Genomic DNA, 21,739 nt, shown 5'->3' with positions numbered 1-21,739 from the left:
AGCTTGCCCTAACATGTATTCCCAGAGTTTCTTCACTGTTTAAGAATAGTGGAAGTGAATTTTTCCATTATTTTCAGCTGGAAGCATCTTATCTGATGTAAGGCCTATATAAGAAAATCTTGCCTATTCTTAAAATTTAATGGGAGTACTCAAAGGTTAAAAAGCCCAGCCAGCATAGCTCAGTGGTTGAGTGTCAACCTATGAACCATGAGGTCATGGTTTGATTCTGGTCGGGGCACATGCCCAGGTTGCAGACTCCATCCCCAGTAGAGGGCGTGCAGGAAGCAGCCAGACAATGATTCTCTCTCATTATTGATGTTTCTATCTCTCCTTTCCTCTATGAAATCAATAAAAATATATTTTTTAAAAAGGCTAAACAGTCAAATATTATAACCTAGATTATAATATTCACAATATGCCTAATTAAAGGAAATATTTTATTTGAACTGGAATAAAATTATATTTTTTTCAGAGTAGTGCAATCCCTTTTGGAACTCTCAACTGACTTTTTTTTAATTTCTTCAGAGTAATGCTTTTCAGATTTTAACATGGATGCAAATCAAGTGGGTGAGACTTGAGATTCTGTGTTTCCAATAAGCTCCAGGTCATGTTGATGCTGTTGGTCCAAAGTGTAATAGTCAATACACACTTAGAGTATTAAGGGCGAAGTGGACTTTAGACTTCAAACCTATACAGATGATAAGATCAACAAAATGAATAATTATTGTACTTTGACCATGTATTGTATTACATTCAAAAGGACCAAAGAATATATCTACATAAAATTCAATTTGAAAGAGATTCTTATATATATATATATACTCATTTCACGAATTTCTAATGCATTAGGGGAAGGATAGAATGCTGGAGGGGAAACTACTTGATTACATTTTCTTTCCCACTTAATTCAATTTTACTGAAATAAATTGACTGACTATGAAAAAATGGGAAAAACCATTGATCTATAAATTGGGCAAAATAAACAATTCCAAGACACACAGATTTATATAAAAAAGCAATGTGTATAATATGTTTACTCAAATAATTTAGTCTATTTCTTGGATGACTTTAACTAGGCCCACATCCAAATGTTTAAATTGGCCAAATTAGTTGTCAACATATTCTATATTATCTTTAGTTATTTGTATTTTTCTTTTATTTCTTGAGCAAAACAGGACTTTTGATTTTATGCGAAAGTGAAAAAACTATCAAAACAGAGAAATGTTATAAAGATGCAAATTTTGTGATATGTTCTAAATGAATAGTCCACATTTTTCTCTCTATGTAAAGGGTGGCATATAATGAACCCCAGATCATTACAGTAAGGTCTCAGCATCAACGATAGCTTCTTCAACTTTAAGTGAGGCGACATATAACAAAAGCAATTTTACCATAGGCTAATTGATATGAACAAGAGTTAAGTTCCAATGGCATCTCATTAATGTTATAACAAAACAAGATTGAATGAATGGTATTTACACAGGACCTAGACTATAATATAACTACATTTTGGGAAATGCTAGAGAGGAATGCTTTTTTTGTGTGTTGCCTTTACCCATTTGTACAAATGTATAATATATAGGTACAGTATAAAATTAATTTCAAAATACTTCATTCACTAACATATTAATTGAGGTAATAGTTATAATATCAAATATATAAGCAAATATATCTTTTTTAAAAAATACATTTTTATTGAGTTTTAGAAAGAGAGGAAGGGAGTAGGATAGAGAGATAGAAACATCAATGAGAGAGAAACATCATCATCCCCCCCGCAGAAGATTGAGCCTGCATGTGTCCTGACCAGGAATCATGTTTTGGTTCCTGGGTCAGTGCTCGACCGCTGAGCTACACCAGCTGAGCGCAGATATGTCTTAACACAATACAAACTTATTCTTACCTTCAATGAAGGCTCTTCTGCAGGAAGGTAATATGCCTCCAGGTTGTGTTTCAGGGACTCAGGTTTATTCCACGTTTTGGTTTCTCCTTCTTTCAAGGCTTTGGACTTTATTACATTCAACTAGTGAAAGGCAAAAGTTAGAGTATTGTATACCAAATAGTTAAAAGCCCTGGCCTAGAAACAATTCATCACTTCTGCTAAATTTTGCTACTGAGAACTAGTCACATGCATTATCAGGGAGCTGGGAAATGTAGTCCATCCATGGGAAACTGTCTCCCAGAAACAACTCAAAAACAAAGAAGGAGAAACACAAACATGGGTAGACAGATACCTGTCTCTACTGTAGTATTATTTATACATTATGTATGCACAAGACCCACTGAGTCACTAGGCTTTGGACTTTATTACATTCAACTAGTGAAAGGCAAAAGTTAGAGTATTGTATACCAAATAGTTAAAAGCCCTGGCCTAGAAACAATTCATCACTTCTGCTAAATTTTGTAGTGAAAACACTACAAAACAATGAAAATTTTCTTTTTTGAGTAGCTTATTCTGGTGACATTAGAAGAGAAACTGAGTAGGTTTCGGAGAGAGAAAATGCCAGAGGGAGTTGCAATTTGCTTATGTAAGTCCTGACAAGTGCTTAAAGTCAAGTATTGACAATGATAAGAGAAAATATTCAATAAACATTTATTTAACAAAATTAAAACAATTATGTATAGTAAGAGAAGAAATAGAAGGCTAAATATGGCATCATTTTTTGCTGACCTTGTGAAACTAGATGATGACATTGATTGTTATAGGGAATTAAGAAGTCTCAATATAATTTGACTTGGTGAATGTTAATCAGTTCACTTAGAAACACCCTAAAAATCTATAAAAGGTTGCTATGCTTTGGTTCTTATAGCTCAGGAGAGTGATCAGAGATTGAAATAAAAAGGATCTTACAGCATGACACTGGTAGTTAAAGTTAAAAAGGTAGCTGAAATTCTAAGGAAAAGCATGCATAATTAGAAGAGACAACTAAGGACAAAACCAAAATTTAGGCTGCATGCAAATACTAGTATAAATAACATCGAATTGACAATAAATTAGATTTACTATCAGATTTTTGTTCATTAAAGGAAGATAGATCAAGTGACCTAATGTTTAGTGAAGTTAGTTGAATGAATTTTTAATGATTCCTACTATTTTGTGGGTCACAGATATTGTGATGGGTAACTTTATATCAACCTTTGACTGGGTCAAATAATGCCACGATAGCTGGTAAAACATTATTCCCAAGTGCATCTGTGGAGTGAATCTGGAAGAGGTTAGCGTTTGAATTGGTGGACTGAGTAAAACAGATTACCCTTCTCAGTATGAGTGGAAATCGTCCCATCTGTATGAGACCCAAAGAGAAAAAAAAGGCAGAGAAAGGTCAAATTCTTTCCCCTGTCTGACCGTGTGAGAAGACATCAGTGTTCTCTTGTCTTTGGACTGGGACCATCAGTCCTCTGCTTCTCAGGCCTTTGGACTTGGACTGTGCTGCCCTAAGCTTTCCTGGATCTCCAGCTTGCAGGTGGCAGACTGTGGGACTTCTCAGTCTCCATGCTCAGTGTCCATAATCACATGAGCCAATAAATCGCTCTCTCTTGCCATATATAGTTTTTGCTCTTTGAAGAACCCTGACTAATGCTGACATATTTAATAATTAATGAGTCTTATCTCCTTTTAAAATATACACATATGCACATGAATCATTCCAACCACTGGTTGTTCGGTTGTTCTACTGTTTGGTCTATTTGCACATTTGCCTTTTATTATATAGGATTATTATATTGGAAAGAGAGAGTTAAGTCATGGGATTTTTAAAAGAAACTTTCAGCTGAAACCGGTTTGGCTCAGTGGATAGAGCGTCAGCCTGCGGACTGAAAGGTCCCAGGTTTGATTCTGGTCAAGGGCATGTGCTTTGGTTGTGGGCACATCCCCAGTAGGAGATGTGCAGGAGGCAGCTGATTGATGTTTCTCTCTCATCGATGTTTCTAACTCTCTATCTCTCTCCCTTCCTCTCTGTAAAAAATCAATAAAATATATTTAAAAAAAATAAAAGAAACTTTCAAAGATATAAAGGAAAAGCTGAGAAACACACCACCAATGGGAGATCACGTCTTTTTCTCTTTCTTCATACCCCAAGCCCCACCCCCAATATACACTACTCCTGTAGAAAAAGACTACTGATAATGTCCTATCAAAGTCAAGAAACAGAATTTGACCATGTGCTGAGAAGAGAGAAAGAGGTGCTTTATGTGTAAAGAAGGAAAAGGTTAAGAACTCTAACTTTTCCATGACATTTTCTTTTAGACTTTATTTTTTTTCTAGTGGATGCTGGGATATCTATCTAATCATCCACTCCATTCTACTTTAGCCGCAGATTCTGGAAAACTAACATTATCTCCACTAGCAGCTAGGATTCTGAAGGCAAATTTGATTTCATCAGTTGCACTGTACACATTTAAGTAGAACTGAACATACGAATGGGAGTTATGTCACTCCTTGTTTGATTGTTTTCTCCGGGTCATGAGAAGTAAATATATACTTTACTTCCCAGGGGCCTTCCCAGTGTAGGCAGAAGGTAACCTGCAGCTCCCTGTGGTTCAAAAGCTTGTCAGGATCAGAAGGTCCACAGAAGAGCTTGAGAGGTGGGCAAAACCTCTTAGTAGTAAACCTGGCATTATACTGAACATGGGTTTTTTCCTTTAGGTACTAAGTGGAAGGTATATCAGGTGGCTGAGCAAAGCATATTTGATTTGGTATAGTGATCATACACACTCCCCTCTCTTTCTACCCCAGAGAAACACCTCTCTTGTGCCTCCACTTTCCTCATTCATATTATTGTATTTTTTTGTATGAATGTACAGAACAGGCCAGACTGGGAACTTCTTGAGAGCATAGGGCAAGAATTATTTTTAAATATATTTGTATCCATGGTGCTGTGCCCAGACACACCATAGTGCTCACAAATGATTACTGAGTGAGTAAATAAGTGAATTAATGACTAGTATGCACCAACATTTTTGGATCAGACATTCTTCAATCTACCTGCAATTCTGCCTTCAAGAATAGGTATTATTTTTTTATTTGTCATTCCTAAATGAGTATGGTACTCCAAATGCTCTAGGGGTAGGAAAAGTACTTTAAAAAGATATTATGATATAAATGACTTAGCCAACCTGAAGAATAAAAAGAAATGTAATTTTCTTCAGTTCCTGTCCATTAATTTTTAAGGGCTTGTGGCAGAGAGTGGGTCACTTTTGGAAAGGAGATGTAGGCCTTAGAAATCTAGATTCCTGGTTAGTGTTTAGCATTATTACCCTACTGCAGGAATTATTTATTTATTGCTAAGTATTTAATGCAGCACTCATTCCTGTGGTCTAAATTCACTGATGTTCACATTTCCTATTTTCAAAGGTGATTTAAATTCAGAACTGACAATTGAATAGGCCAAAGGATTACAAATGCATGTGACTCATCACTGCTTTCTTGTTTATTTCATAGTTCCCCTTCACAGCCCTGTGAACCTGAACTTATACAGGCTATAGCATAAGACATAAATTAATATTGTGTTTGATCTCTTCATGTTTTATTTTGTGGCTCAAGAAACTGAAGCAGTTAAGCACATATTCTATGTAGAGACATGAAAGTATAACACATTTAAAAGTATATATATATGTATATATATGTGCATATATACATACACACATATATATGTATATATAATGATGGTATTTTTCTCATGGTATATGAATTAGTTTTAAAGAAGAAATATACATATATATATGTACCTTCTTTAAAAGTATTTCATATTCCATAAGAGTAATCCCATTATTTTCTAAATTGGAAAATAGCTTAGGGCTTAATCATTTCTGTTTGAGCAAGCAATACAAATTCATTTCATACCCAATTTGAGGGCATCTTTCATAGAGGACAAAAGGAAAACTTTGATTTATGGGTTATATCTTATCTGGTTTTGTTTTGTTTTTCCTTCCAAGTATAACCTATGTTTGCCAGCTCAAACCAGCCTGGACATGGAGAAGTTCACATTGTTGATAATAAGAGAACATCCAACTTTACATTTGTAATTGCAAATAGATAGAAATCCAGAAAGTCTCATTTGTTCCACAGCAAAATCAGACAAATTGTCACATTTATTCTCCAAAAGTTAGTCCTCTTATACATTTGTATATACTGTTCAAAATAACATAAACTAATTGCTCTGGAAAAGCAGTTTAGTATTATTCACCCCTCTATGCATTACATGTTGTAAAAAGCACATTTTAGTAATATAGATAAAGAAAAACAATTTTAAAAAATCTCTTCCATGTACCAGGATTTTGGGTGAGTTCCTGGGGATGGATATGGCCTTAGGCCAGAAGTTAATCTTTATAACAATGCCTTGGCCGATCATTTTTCTTTGGCCAGAGCACTCAGATCCCGAGCCTCGTTTCCCTTTTGGTGAAAGCATCATGGTCTCTCCTGCAAGTGGATGCTGGGGTGTCTACCTGGAGGGCATCTAAACTTGGGTGAGATTTCTATGGGTCTGTAGCTGACACAAAGCTTGGGCACTTTGATTTCACATGAGAAGGCATTTATTCTATAAATTACTCTTGTAATAAGTGGCTCTTAGTTCTTGTTCACATAACTGCAGGCTAATAAAATGTGTTAATGCATCAGAATCAGCAGAGCATGTGGGCGGCTAAGTCACCGAGCTAATTAGTCATCCCTCTCCCAAGAGCTGTGTATGACTTAGTGGAGTGTGTTTAGCGTTACAAGTAAATCAACATTGTTCCGGCAGCAAGGCATCATTTCTGAGTCATTTCCATCACTCTGCCACCTTGACTTTTCAATAAAATCTCCCAACTTTATGATGCTTAGAGCTCGTAAAAAGAGAACATCACAGGAAGGAAAATTGATGCCACACATAATCATATGATAACCATAGCACACTGGCTTTAAGGATCAGAATGGATTTCTGAGTAATGGAAATGAAGGTGCAAATATGTCAGTGCATATACACAAATGAAAAATGGAAAGTCATTTCTATTAGCACTGATCCACAGCTATTTCACTGGTATTTTTGCTTATTTTATGCCTGTAGAGTTTTAGGATATAGATACAGTTGAATGGAGAGGCAGCAAACTTGATCTATAGCTAGAAGCAGGTGAGGTTGAGTGTCAGGCAGGTTCATGGATGGTAGCAAAGAGAACTCTCCTTGCACTTCTTGGAATTCTTACAAGGACCAGGATACAAGCAATGATAATACTGTTTTAAACTTCCTATACAATTATATTTTAGTTTTTAATTTTTGCTTATGCATGTTATAAGCTGTTTTCTAAACATTTCTGCTTTGGACTTTCTGAGCAAGTAAACCTATTAGGAAAGCCAGACAAAGACTATTATGATTATTCTCATTTTATAGATGGAAATGCGATACAGAGAGAAGTCTATTGCTGAAGATTGTCTGTTTGAAAGTTGCAAAACCCAATATACCTAATAAATAAATACAATAAAAAAGAGATCAAAAGATTGCAATGATAAAGGGAGAAAAAAATCCAGTTATTTATAAATAATATCTTTCCTTCTCAACAATTTCTGCACCTTTATCTTTTAAGTAATGAAAACCTCTTTGATCCTAAACTCATTTTCTTCTCTCTATCATTCTTTTGCACCATTCTGTTCATTTCTCCTCTTCAACTCCAAGACCTGAAAAGAACAAACAGCCATTATTTTCTTACCAACAATTCCCTCTGTAAACATTTCCAATCTGCCTGCTGCCTCTCATTACACTGAAACTACTCTCTCGATAGTCACCAGTATTTATCCTTATGTCTGATATTTTGTTCTCAATAATTCCTCATCCCTCCTTGAGCTCTCTAAAACATTTAGAACTCTTGAAAATTTGCTGACGTAACCTCCCTTCCCTTTCTGGAGATAATGATGAAAAAGCATGTCTTAATCCCCATTTTTACCTCCGTTTCTGGCCTTGTTTAGGATTCTTTCTCTTGTCAATACAATATATATAATTAATAAATACAAATATTTAAATAAATATACATAATTATATCTATAATAAAATAAACATCATCTTATTGAGTTTTTCAAAATTTCTTTCCTCAGCTCCCACTATTCTCTTGAGCAACTGACCCATATTTCCAAATACCTGTTAGGCATCTTCATGTAAACTCTCTCTCCAAAATCAGTAAAAATATATCCTCAGGTGAGGATTAAATAAAGAAAAAAAAAAGAAATTGGATTATATAATCATAGAGGCTGAGAAGTCTCAAGATTTGCAGTCTGTACGCTAGAGAGAGACCTAGGACAACCAATGATGCATTCCATTCTGAGCCCTAAGGCCTGAGAACCAGGAGAATGGATGGGTAAGCTCTAGCCTAAAAGCCTGCAGGCTCAAGATCTAAGAATAGCCGAAGTTTCAGTTTAAGTTCCAAGTCAGGAAAAGGTAGATGTTCAGCAATCAGGTAGGAGGGAGGGGTTCCCTTTTATTCCAAGGATGGAGGGTGAACTGTTTTGTTCTTTTCAGGCCTTTACCTTATTGGTGAGGCCACCCACATTAGGGAGAGCAATCTTCTTTACTCAGTCTACTGACTCAAATATTAACCTCATCCAAAAACACTTTCACAGATATGCCCAGAATAATGCTCCACAAATATCTGGGCACCCTATGGCCCAGTCAAGTTGACACATAAAATAAACCATCACAGCAGTGTTGAGCTTTCTCAGGTAGACATTTATTTAAAATATATTTTTAGCCCCGGCCAGTTTGGATCAGTGGCTAGAGCATCCGCCTGTGGACTGATTCCGGTCAAGGGCATGTACCTTGGTTCTGGGCACATCCCCAGTAGGGGTTGTGCAGGAGGAAGCTGATTGATGTTTCTCTCTCATGGATGTTTCTAACTCTCTCTCCCTCTCCCTTCCTCTCTATAAAAAATCAATAAAAAGTATATATATTGATTTCAGAGAGGAAGGGAGAGGGAGAGAGAGATAGAAACATCAATGATGAGAGAGAATGATTGATTGGCTGCCTCCAGCACACCCCCTACTGGGGATCAAGCCCACACCTGGGCTTGTGCCCTGACTGAGAATAGAACCGTGACCTGTTTCATAGGTCGATGTTCAACCACTGAGCCACATAAGCTGGGCTCTCAGGTAGATATTTAAGGTGTGAATGGGGGTGGGGTGAGGTGGGGTGCACTGTGCTCATTCTAGGAAAATGGTCTTGAACCAAAAGAACAGTGGTTCTCAACCTGTGGGCCACGACCCCTTTGGGGGTCGAACGACCCTTTCACAGGGGTCGCCTAAGACCATCGGAAAACACATGTATGATTACATATTGTTTTTGTGATTAATCACTATGCTTTAATTATGTTCAATTTGTAACAATGAAATTGGGGGTCACCACAACATGAGGAACTGTATTAAAGGGTCATGGCATTAGGAAGATTGAGAACCACTGCAATAGAAGCTATGCTAGAGTCTGGTTGATTCTCTTAGCCTGGTGGGTTGAAGGGTGTCATTTGTTCTGAAAGTTGTATAGTTCTCATCAGTCACATAGCATTAGTTTGACAAGCTCTCATGATAGTTTTATGAAATTTAATTAGTAAATATTTTAAGCCACCTTAGAATTCTACAAATATTTTAAATAAGGATCTATGATAAAATAGTAAGATAAATGTAATGATATATATATATATATATATATATATATATATATATACTTTATAGAGGAAGGAAGAGGGAGAGAGAGAGAGAAACATCTACCCATTATAGAATTGTGCGTTTTAGAGTTTAACTCTTTTTATGTATGAAAGGATACAGATTCAGCGCGTAAAGTTTGTTATACTCAGAGTGCTGCCTTATGTCTTCATTCACACCTTTCCATTTAGATGATCTTAGGTCTCTTGAAAACATAGAAGCAATGAATTCAGAAATACAGACTGGTACTTTCAGAAGATATTATTCTTGCAAAATAAATAAAGCCAGTTTTATACCATATTAGAGACCCAGTGCACAAATTTGTGCACAGATGGGATCCGTTTAGCCCGCCCCAATTGGGGGAGAGGCCGTGGGCGATTGGCCAGCCCTGCCCTCTGGTCAAACTCCTGGTTGAACTCCCGGTTGAGGGGACAATTTGCATATTAGCCTTTTATTACATATGATAGTTTTCCTTTAAAGATCAATGCTCTTCAATGTACTATTATTTCATGCCAGGTTCTTGTTACAGAATTATATTATCACTATAATTAAATGAATAATGAATACAGTAAATATTTAGTAAGTGCATGCATACTGTGAAAATCAAGTTTCTCCCCTCATTTTTACATACACACTTTCTAACCATAGAGACTTTTTAATTTGAAAGTCCCTTTTTATGTGTGAATGCTTCTTCCTTTTCTAAATGCAGACATTAGGCAAAGTTCTTAACCTGAGTTTCTAGCACTTATTCTCCCCCCTGTGGATTCCCTGCAGTATCTACCAGTGAACCTTCCAAAAGTGTCTTGCATGATAGGAAGCAATTAGCCCAGTACACCGTCCACGGAAAGTCTTCCTCTGTACAGTATTTTGTTTTATGTCCTCTCTTCTAGAGATCCAATTCCTTTAGTATTTTAACCTATATCCATAGGATCAAGTTGATTTGTAATACAGACTATGCTTCTATTTACAGGGATACTTACTAATGTCATGGCAAATAGAGCAATTTCCAGTATTTTAGGTACATTTTGGTTTTTACTTCTCAATCCTGCTTTATTTGGTTGTTTTTGTGATTAATCACTATGCTTTAATTATGTTCAATTTGTAACAATGAAAATACATCCTGCATATCAGATATTTACATTATGATTCATAACAGTAGTAAAATTACAGTTATGAAGTAGCAACGAAAATAATTTTATGGTTGGGGGTCACCACAACATGAAGAACTGTATTAAAGGGTCATGGCATTAGGAAGGTTGAGAACCACTGCCTTAGGAGATGTCAGACTGCAGGTTTTGGTCCGATCTGCATAGGCCAGGCCAAGGGACCCCACCAGTGCACGAATCCATGCACTGGGCCTCTAGTATGCATATAAGATCTTTGGTTAATCTCTTCCCTCTCCCCCCTTCCCTCTAAATTCATCAGTCTGTTCCATGTTTCTATGCCTGTGCATTGAGCACCTGCCTCCTGGTCGCCAGTGTGCATCATAGCTACCAGTCGAATGGTTGAACAGTTGCTTAGGCTTTTATATATACAGATGGTCTTTCCCTTTGAATGTAAAGCTTTTTGAGTTTTTTTTTTGTGCAGACTAGTGAAATATATAGCCTCAGTTTTAGAAAAATTCCCCTTACTGCTATTGTTGAGAATAGATTAGAAAAAGGTGAATCTACAAGTAGAACAGTGTGATCAGATGGCACTGAGCTAATGCTGGCTTAGATGAGGGTGCTAACTGCAGAGGTGAGGAAACATGACTAGACACTGGTTTTAGTTTGAGGCTAAAACTAACAAGGCTGATACTATCTAGGCATTTCAGAAATAGAAGGGTCAGGTTGGAGCTAAGATTTCTGACCTGCAAAACTGGAAAAATATAATTGCCATTTTCTAAGAAGAGTGGAAGAGGCAATAGCAGGAGTCCTATGTTAGATGTGATACTTTTGAAATTCTGTTACTAACCTGATTGGAAATACAGAGTAGAGAGTGGATTACATGAACCAGCACCCTCCTGGCTGGACATAGATGTTTAGTAGTTGTCAGCATATGAAGTGATGTTTAGAATGAAAAGACTGGGAAAATCACAAAAGAAGTAGTGTAGATAGAAAAGAGAGGGGTCCCAGGCAAACCCCTCAGGCTCTCCCAGTGTTTACAAGTTGAAGATAGAAGTGGAGTCAGGAACAGTAGACTTCAGATAGGAAATCAGGAGATTGTACTGAGAAGCCAGTGAAAAAAATCTTTCAAAGATGAGTAGAGGACTAGTGATAATTGGCCATTGTAATCTGCAATGCAGAGATCTGGTGACTTGTGCCAAAAGCAGTTTATAGGAATGTTGGGCAGAAAGTCTGAATAGAATTGCTTCAAAAGAAAATGTGAAGAGAATGATGAAATTCAGCAAGTATCAACAGCTACTAAGTATGTTATTGCTATTAAAAGAGATAGCCGATATAGGATTAAGAGAGAGTTTATTAAAGTTGGATAAATTATAGCATATCAATTGAATGGCTACGGGAGCAATTTTCAATTGTTTATATCTGTAAAAAAGAGTCCCTTAGGAATCTCAATGTCATTTAGAAAGTTATTTGGATAATAAAATTTTATCATCACCAGAGTCAGCTAGAAAACAAAAAAGAAACAGTAAATTATGAAGTCAGTACTTAGGTGCAGAGAAGCAATGGTGACTGAATATCCTTATGTCTGGGAAGATTGAATCTGAAAATTAGAAAGTTTTTAAAACATTAAATTTCAATAACTTTAAATTTATACTAATATGTATCACTTAAAAATTATTGAATGAATTGGGGTGACATTGGTTAGTAAAATTATATATATAGGTTTCAAGCATACAATTCTATAATTCATCATCTGTACATTGTATGGTGTGTTCGCAACCAAGGCCAAGTTTCCTTCCATCACCATTTATTCCCCCTTTACCCTCTTCTACCTGCCTCCTGGTTGGCAAAACTCTGTTGTTTGTGTCTGTTATGTTCCCCTTAATCCTTTCACCCTTTTGACCCAGTCCCCATCCCCCCCACTCCCACTCCCCTTTGATAGCTGTCAATCTGTTCTCTCTATCTATGAGTCGGATTCTATTTTTTATTGGCTTATTTTGCTCATTAGATTCCACATATAAATGAAATAATTTTTGTTTTATATTATCAAAAGCACTGGTATTAAGTAAAAGGTATTACACTCTCATAATCATGCAAGAAACTACCGTCTCCAATGTTAAGGGGCTTGACTTAACCTCTTTAGTAATTTTTATGTTCACGTAATATCTTAATATTATAGCATAGACCAAGGACCTTAGCTTTCCATTTTAATGAGAAAATACATATTCTCAGAAGATAAATCGTAAAAAAAAAAAAAAGGAAAAGAAAAAAGACAACCAGTCATTTAAAGCATACGCAAAGTGTTGGAGGAGTCACTGAGAGGATGTGACTGCAGGCTGACCCTGTAGCTGGACCCGGGAAATCATAGGCTTCTCCCCATTCTCCTGTCCTTGGGATTCGGGTTGTTTTATTGAGCAGGGTGATTTCTTTCCCAGGTTCTTGTCCAGATGGATTTGAAGAATGAAACCGGAGACAAAAGGTGATAGGTGAGAAGTACAGAATCTTTATTGCAAGCAAACACTATCTCTAAAACCCTAATTCTAAATTCTAAGCCTAAAACTCTGTCCCTCTTGGTGGACAGAGGGGCCCCCTAAAAAGGGTAGATGTTACTTTCTTTGTCTTGAGGCATCAAATAGGCTGGAGACCTCCTTTTCTGCCGTGGGACCTTAGCCCTGTCATCAGCTCCTATGACCCCCACATCCGCCATTTTCCTCCTTTGGTCATCTTATCTGTTTAGGTTGGAGTCACTTTTGATTTATTCCATGGTTTTCTCCCAGTTGTGCTGGCAGAGAAATCCTTATCTTATGGGCTCTCCCAGCTACTCATGTCAGGGCTACTTTTGGTCTAACTTATGGTCACTTTTAATTGCTCAGCCTAGAGATACCCCTCTCTGTCCTTGGTTTATGGCTGTTTTAATTGATTAGGCCAGAAAAATTTCTATCTGCTTGGGGTATTTCTCTATTCTCTGTACAAGTAAGGTGAACACTCTGGCATCTTCAAGTCTCCATGTATGTATTCTTCCTCATGAACCATCCTCATTCCTACAACTCCCTATACCTGCCTACTCTACCCCTAAAACTCCTTTCAATTGGAAAGTAGGGTTTACCTGCCTTCCTCCAACTGGAAGCTGCCTCAAGGACACAGCCTCAGATAGCAGTGTGTTATTGAGACCATCCGGGTGGTATACATGACTCACCCTCTCTATAAACTATTAAGATTCTGGCAGGCAGGTATGGGACTTGTCTTGCAGCCACCTAAGACAAACCTTGTCCTATATAATAAATGCCTAGTATGCTAAGTGTCTGGTCAACTGGTTGGCCGTTCAACCAATCAAAGCATAATTGGCTAATAATATGCTAAGGCCTCTCAACTGCTTGCTATGACATGCACTGATCACCAGGGGGCAGATGCTCCGAACGGTAGTTTAGCTTGGCCGATTGGGACTGAGTGAGATAGGATGGACATGCCCTAGAGCCCTCCTTTAGTCCCTCCCTGGCTTGCCAACCTCCCGTGTCCCTTCTCAACCCCGATTGTGCACCAGTGGGGCCCCTTGGCTTGTGCAAACCAGGACCCCTCATGGGATGTTGGAGAACTGATTTGGGCCTGATCCCACAGTCCAGGCAGGGGGACCCCTCTGCTGCACGAGTTTGTGCACCGGGCCTCTAGTATATTACTTAAACCTGCCACCTAGCAATGTGCAATGATGTACATTTTTCTTGGATCTCTACTTGCCTTCCATGTATAATGGCTGGTTTCAGGTTTTACCCAGGAAGCTCCTGAGGTTTTGGACCAATAGCAAGAAGATAGCAAAACATATTCATAATAAACAAAATATAGTTAAGTATAATTTTATGTAGGAAAATGACATCACAAATATAGAAATTAACCAAGATTTGTACCAGATGGTTTCTAGAACCACAGGTACAGCCAAAGCATCTCAGGAAAGAACCTAAGATAAAATTAGTTTAAGAACTTTGACCGAGAGTTCTTTCTAGAATAAACTCAGTGTTATCTGTTGTAGGGAGGGAATTCACTGTCTTTGTTAAGCAGATTTTTTTAAATTAATAAGGGCTTATCACATATACTATACAGGGGGATTACCAGTTTTCCAAAAAATTCCAATCAATAGAATATACTTAACACTAATTTAAATCAAACACAATTTAATGACTATAAATTTCACTAGAAACAAACTTTACATAGATAAATGAAATTCAACAGCTATAGAATATAAAACAAATACAAGCATATGCAGTAAGAAATCAGGTGATTGATTAAATTATATTTTGGAGGAATTAATATCACTAAAGTTCAAATCATAGAAATGTGTAGATATGGCAAGTGTTATATAATACAAGAGAACTAATCATGACTTAATTAAAACCATTTATTCATTTATTTATTCATCTCACGCTTGTTAAAAGCATTCAGAGAACTTGGCATTGTATTAACTGAATTGTTATCGTTAGGAATTATATTAATACAACTTTCCAACTTCAGGAAGTTCACAGTACAGTTAAAGAGGCAGAAAAGTAAAGGGTAGGATATATTTTTGATGACATGGAAGCACAGAAGAAATCTAGTGTTCCCTTGGAAAAAAGAATTTCTAGGGAAATTCACATTGTTAACTTCAAAATCCTGGGTTTTTTTGTTTTTTTGTTTGTTTGTTTTTGTGTTTTGGCACTGTGTCTGTTATGCATACAGGAGTGTATTTAAGGGGAGACAGATAAGTGCATGCAACTGAGTAAAGACTTAGAAGTGAAGGCATTGGGCACTGCCTATTGGGACTGCCTGAATATATGAGAGGGCAATCGTTTCTGCAAATCTGTTGCTGATGACTAGAAAGTATTGGAACCAGTTTTCACTGAGTTGGTAATGTCAAGAGTGACCTATTTTTTAATGCTTAAAAGCGAAGTGTCTACATGCAACTCTGGTTTTTTAGCAATGGCCTCTAGGGATTTAAGTTCATCTGAAAAATAAATAAAAATTCACACATTGATTGAATATGTCAATAAACAAAGATATGTAGGCAAAAGGGTGTAAGCAATCATTTCTTATTCTGTAATCATGACATGTGTATGATTCAGGGTCCCGTCAGGAGTTGGAAGCCACAGTAGTTTTTGTTGTTTCTAATTGTTGTTTGTTTGTTTTGGTTTTGATCAGGATTATTTAGTAATATAAAGATTTGATGCTGGTTATTGGAGGACTAGAAAGGCAGAGAGGGAAAGTGGCTACGGGACGGTGATTCCATCCTAAGGCTGGGCGATTGAAGTTTGAAAGCATTAACTCTCTGGAGATGCAGCAGAAAATGTGCAGAGCTGACACAGAACAGGTGATGGCAGCTCAGCTGTCTAAGGAGGAGCCACACCGCGAGGCTGACCTCTCGGAGGAGGTGTGATGAGGTTGTTTCTGAAAGTGTTGGGAAAAGTGCAAACTGAGCTCAACTGCTGTGACTGAAATGAAATGTCACGTCAGGGTGAAAAATTGTTGCTGTGGCGACTCTGAGAGCAGAAAGAAACAAAATCAGGCGCAGGAAACAAATAGGAAAAAAAGGAAGAAGTGTGTTTCTTCTTAATTCTTCCAGTGCTTTTCTAGAATTTTCTGTCAACAGACTTACAAAAGCCAGCAGGATAAAGCAGAAGTATAATTGGCAAGTTGCAGCCCCAGCATCACAGAGGTTTGTACTGCAAGTCAGAACAATAACCAGAACCACAGAACTCATAACCCAGATATCCTAGAAGTTAACAAATTTGAACCTACGTTTTCATTAGCCCTCTATAATTTAAGTTGCAGAATGAAAGTGACATTTTATGAGGAATTTGCTTTTGTTTCCATAGAATTGAAAGTTGATTATTCAGTCAATACATATGCACTTCTAAAGAGTTTAATTTGACAAAAGCTGTGGTATATTGTCAAATAGTATCTCCACTTGCTTGAAAACACAGAAAACGCAATGAGTGAATGGTTCCATCTTGAAGTCATTTTATTCTTGTTTCTTGTCATAGTAAAGACCGATATTTCATTTTATATCTTGGAATTCAATCTGAAAGTTTTGCCCGAATTTGTTTTATTAAAGGTTAGTATTTAATTTTGATTCTGGGAATTCAGTGTGAAAGTTTTGCCTGAATTACAGATAGCAGAGCATAAAATAAGAAATATATATCAAGGTAATAAATTACTTTCCTATTTCTTTCCTTTTTCTTGTTACTAAAAGAAAGCTTTATTTTATTTCTGAAATAGTCTCATTTCAGCCTTATCATGCTTTTTTTATTTTCGAAAACATCAACAACAATTAGCAGTGAAAGAGGTAAAAATCTGGTTTTCTGATTATCCCTGTGAAAATCTGAAAAGAGCAAAAGAGTAGAATAGCCATGAGCTAAACTATTGGAACTCTTACAAAAACTATAGAAATTGCTCAACATAGAAATTCACTCAACGATGAAATAACATTTAGAGAAAATTATTTATTTTACTTTATTAATGTTGGTGTTAAACTGTTCAATTGGGCATCATGGAAAAACTGAGCTTTTTGTTTCTTAAGGGGAAAAAAGTAGGCAGAAAGCTGATCAAGCAAAACAATAAGAAATAAGATTTCGTAAAATAAGTGGATTTTAATTGCATCAATTGCTAAAGTGTTATTTTTCCCTCAAGTATTTTAACTCAATTTTCTATATGCATCATTGCATAACACCAAAGTTACTTATTGTCCTTCATTTAGAATCTTGCTTCTAATCTTAACTCTTTTGGATTAATTGGTAAGTCTATATATTTTACTTTATTCTACATGGTGTACAATACTTGATTTCTTTTTTTGATTCAATAGCTGTTAGCTACTGTAGGCTTCTTAAAAGTATTAGAGATTTGCACAGTTCTGTGAGTTTTTCTTTTATTGCATTGAGGGAAATTTGAAATTAAATTTGAAGTTTATATCCAAGATAAATTGTAATATCTATATTCAATATAGGAGACTGAAGAAGGCATTTATCTTTTCAGTTTCCAAGCAAGAAATGCCATTGTGTACTCTTTTTTAAACATTATTTAATTGTTGACAGTATTACAGATGTCCCCCATTCCACTCTCCCCTTTGCCCCCGCCTCCCCACCAAACCCCTTCCTCACCCCAGGCCTTTAGCACATTGTCTGTGTCCATGGGTTATACATATATGAATTTTCGTTCTTTGGTTAATCTCTCCCTAGCCACTACCACCACTCCCCTCTGCCATATGTTAGTCTGTTCCATGTATCCATGTCCCGGGAGCCAGTCCATCCTTGCTGTTTCAAGGGACCTGGCATATATGGCATACTGTTCTTAATATGTTTGCTCACCTTCTTGGCGCTGTGTTTTAACCAAGGTCACCTCTCCCAGAAAGGTTGTTTCCCCAGGTAGGGATTTTCCCCTGAAGTTAGGGAGGGAATAAAACCTCTTAACTAAGTGCCAGGCGGGTAATTAATCACTAACTACGAACAATCATGCTTTTCTTTACTCCCTGGAATGGAGATAAGAAACGCCCTAACCTTTGGAATAGAGATTGATAGGATTAGAATCAACTGGAATAAATACAGATGCAACAAGACAACAGGACACAGAACTTAGGACACAGAACTTAGAAGACAGAACATAGAAGACAGAACCTAGAAGATAGAACCTACACAGAACCGAGAGCCCGGGCTGGAGAACCTAGTGTGAGAGCATGGCTACAGAACCTGGCTGGAGAACCTGGAGAACCTGGCTGGAGAACCTAGCAAGAGAACATGGACACAGTACTTGGCTGGAGATTGTGGCTAGATATCCTGGCAAGGCTGCTGATCAACTGAACGCTGTCTCCGTGTCATTCCCTCTTCGCTGACTCCGTCCACACCTTTGGGGACCCCTGGACCTGCTGGGGTTGCACCCCAGCATCCATGCACTTTTCCAATGATGTAGAGAGAGAAAGAGAGAGAGAGAGAGAGAGAGAGAGAGAGAGAGAGACATTGATATGAAAGAGACACATGGATTGGTTGCCTCCTTCCACATACACCCTGACAGGGGGGGCTGGGGATCGAGTATGCAACCCAGGTATGTGCCCTTGACGGAGAATAGAACCCATGATCATTCTGTGTGCACCCTAACCACTGAGCAACACTGACCAAGACTATCAATGCTCTTTTGAACAGTTATTTCTTTTTCTTTTTCAAACTGGGGAAATAAATATTAACAGAGTATACTTTTGATGCAGTTAGTTAAATTAATAAATATATCAAACATGATTTAAAAGTGAGGAAAATATTATCAAATGCCAAGGTTATAATTTCAGTATAATCTCAATTTTTAAGTCTCAACAAAATATTTTAAAATTCTTATTTAAAGCAATGGATAATCTTGGCATTCTAAAATGTTCATTTATGTTACATATATTGAATAAACATGTATTTACTTCTGAGTAATTGATTATTTTAATAACAGTTCGCCATAGTAGTAATGAGAATAATAGCATTATTAGTTACCATTTATTAAGAGATTACTCTGTTGTCAGCACTGTCCTAGCCTTTATCTTAGTCTTTACTTAACAATGGTTTGTTGGTTAAATTTTGTGTAGTTGAGACAATCAAGACCTCCAAGATTAATAAGGAAAATCTTCTGCCTTCAAAATGACGATATAATGTGATAAGGCATAGGAGATAGAAATATATTTTTTAACTTTCTCATTCATTTTTTAAATGTATGCTCCCATTTAACAAGTATCTGTTTTGCCAGGCATTGCACTAAATAATGACAATTCAAAAGTAAACAGATGCAGACCAAATACTTTTTGAAAATGAGTTTATAGCATGGTGTAGGAGACAAAAATCAATGAGATTAATACATACCTTTTAAACTGAACTGTATTAAAAATTACATGGGGGATCCATCGCTCTATGAAGCTGTATGATAGGGGTGTCTGCCCTAATTAAAGAGGTTAGGAACAGACATTCTGAGTGAGTTTTGAGTATGAACTGGAGGTATTTGGGGAGGAGGAGCTGCACCTTGGCAGAAGGACCAGCGTGCACTAAGGCCCTGTGGCAGTGGAGAAGTAGGAACTGAAAGGAAACAAATGTGACCACTCTGATAGATAAAAATTCATACCAGCCAAAGTCTTCTAATTCAGGTCAAAGGTTTTGATATTTCTCCTAAAAATTAAGAGAAACATAATATGGCTTAGTAAACTGGTGCATTGGTGGGGGTTGAACTAATATATATTTTATTTAAAACACTTTCTCTAGCTTCAGTGAAAAATTTAAAGAAAAAAACAGGATGAGGACAAGTGTGGCTCTGGCAGACAATGTGGGAACTATACTGACCAATACTTGCATTTGCCTTAATGAGCTTATGGATCTCTGGAAGCTAATCCATGAAAAGTGAATTGCTATTCTAGAGAATTAGTGAATAAAATAATGATGTTTAAAGAGTTAGGCAAGAGCTCTGGCTGGTGTATTTCAGTGGTTAGAACATCAGCCTGTGCACCATAGGGTCTTGGGTTCCCTTCCCAGTAAAGGGTATGTATGTACCTGGTCACGGCCCCAGTCAGGGCACTTGCAGAAGGCAACCAGTTGATATGTCTTTCTCACATCTCTCTCTCTTTCTCTCTCTCTCTCTCTCTCCTTCTCTCCATCCCTCCCTCTCCCTCTCTCTGTCTCTATCTCTCCCTCTTTCCCCCATCCCTCCCTCCCTTTCACTCTCTCTAAAAATCAATGGAAAAAATATCTTCACATGAGGTTTAACAACAAAAGAGCTAGGTAAGACTAGTTAAGAGAACTGAAGTCTATTTTATCATGGGTTAAAGAAGTAGAAGAAAACCATGAATTTTGAACCATTTTTATACATGGTATGGTTCCAGAGTTCAAGACTGACAATATGGGATTTCTACCTTGCCAATATCTCTTTATTTTATAATAATGTTCTTAATTCCATGGGATTGCAAACATCTATAGGTCTACATGTCTCAGATCCTTAATCAACACTGGTTTTGAATTTGTTTATTATGACTTGCTAGTAGATTTCTGTTGGGAAATCAGTATTCACTTTGAATCCTTAATAATGATGATGATAGCAATAAAAACAAAATAGCTAATATGTAGTTAGTGGATACAATAAAATAAACACTGTTTTAAGAAGTATCTCAAGAACAAAATTGAGGTAAAACATTATTATTAACTTAAAATATGAAGAAATTTAACCTTGGAAAGGTAACTCACATAAAATTATATAGCTAAAAGTAATATAAACTGAATGCAAGCCAGCTTCTGTTTCACTTTAGAATCCATATTTTAAAAGCATCCCTTATTAGGAAGCAGAGGTAGAAAGGTTATTATAAATAGTGAGTAAAATGATTCTTTATATTGTCACTTTCAGCCAACTAGTTAATAGAGATATGAAGTACAATAGACAAGCATTATTCAAGACAGAGAATAAAAACAAGGAAAACAGAGTTTTAATGAATAGTGGCAAAAAAGAAAATATATATTCTAGGTTAACACAAAAATTGCTGTTTTCAAATTCCTATTTCAAATTTCCCAAAAATATTTAAAATAGTGGAAATAAATTTTTAGAAAAATCGCCTTCTCTCATAAGAGATAGGAATGTAATATCTCCATTTTTTTCTATCTATTCTCCTTCCTAAAACTATCTACACAAGATTTTGTTGTTCTGTTTAAAAAATGAAAAGATTTCACCATCATTTAATTATACAGTTTTTTACAGCCTTCTTGGCATATAGAAAAAAGTAATAAGAATGAATGGGGTTTGTTCAGATATTACAATGATGATAGCAGGTTATTTTAATCTCTTTCTCTGGAGTGAATTCAAGGCACTACAATTTCTCCTCATTATTATCAGAGTAGGAAGGTGCTTGTAATGGCAATTAAATACCATGTGTGTGTTTATGAAATACATTGTGAGGAGAATATGACAAGGCTGGTTGTGAATATGAAAAACGAATTCTCTATTCAATGTGTAAAAAATTTTAAAATAA

The 21,739-nt window shown here is 36.6% G+C and overlaps 1 long non-coding RNA gene across 1 annotated transcript; it reads right to left on the bottom strand.

Annotated features, from left to right (window-relative positions):
- Positions 1 to 14,325: 14,325 nt before the first annotated feature.
- On the bottom strand, positions 14,326 to 20,085 carry LOC107182393. The gene is made up of 3 exons (XR_001513116.1): positions 20,076 to 20,085; positions 18,207 to 18,209; positions 14,326 to 14,425 (listed from the first exon to the last, which is right to left on the bottom strand). It is a non-coding gene; the product is annotated as an uncharacterized LOC107182393 (long non-coding RNA).
- Between the last annotated feature and the right edge of the window lie 1,654 nt (positions 20,086 to 21,739).

Source organism: Myotis davidii, unplaced genomic scaffold (assembly GCF_000327345.1).
Source record: "Myotis davidii unplaced genomic scaffold, ASM32734v1 scaffold235, whole genome shotgun sequence".
Lineage (NCBI taxonomy): Eukaryota > Metazoa > Chordata > Mammalia > Chiroptera > Vespertilionidae > Myotis > Myotis davidii.
The sequence above is the reverse complement of the archived record's forward strand: the minus strand, read 5'-3'. Positions and strand labels throughout refer to the sequence as shown.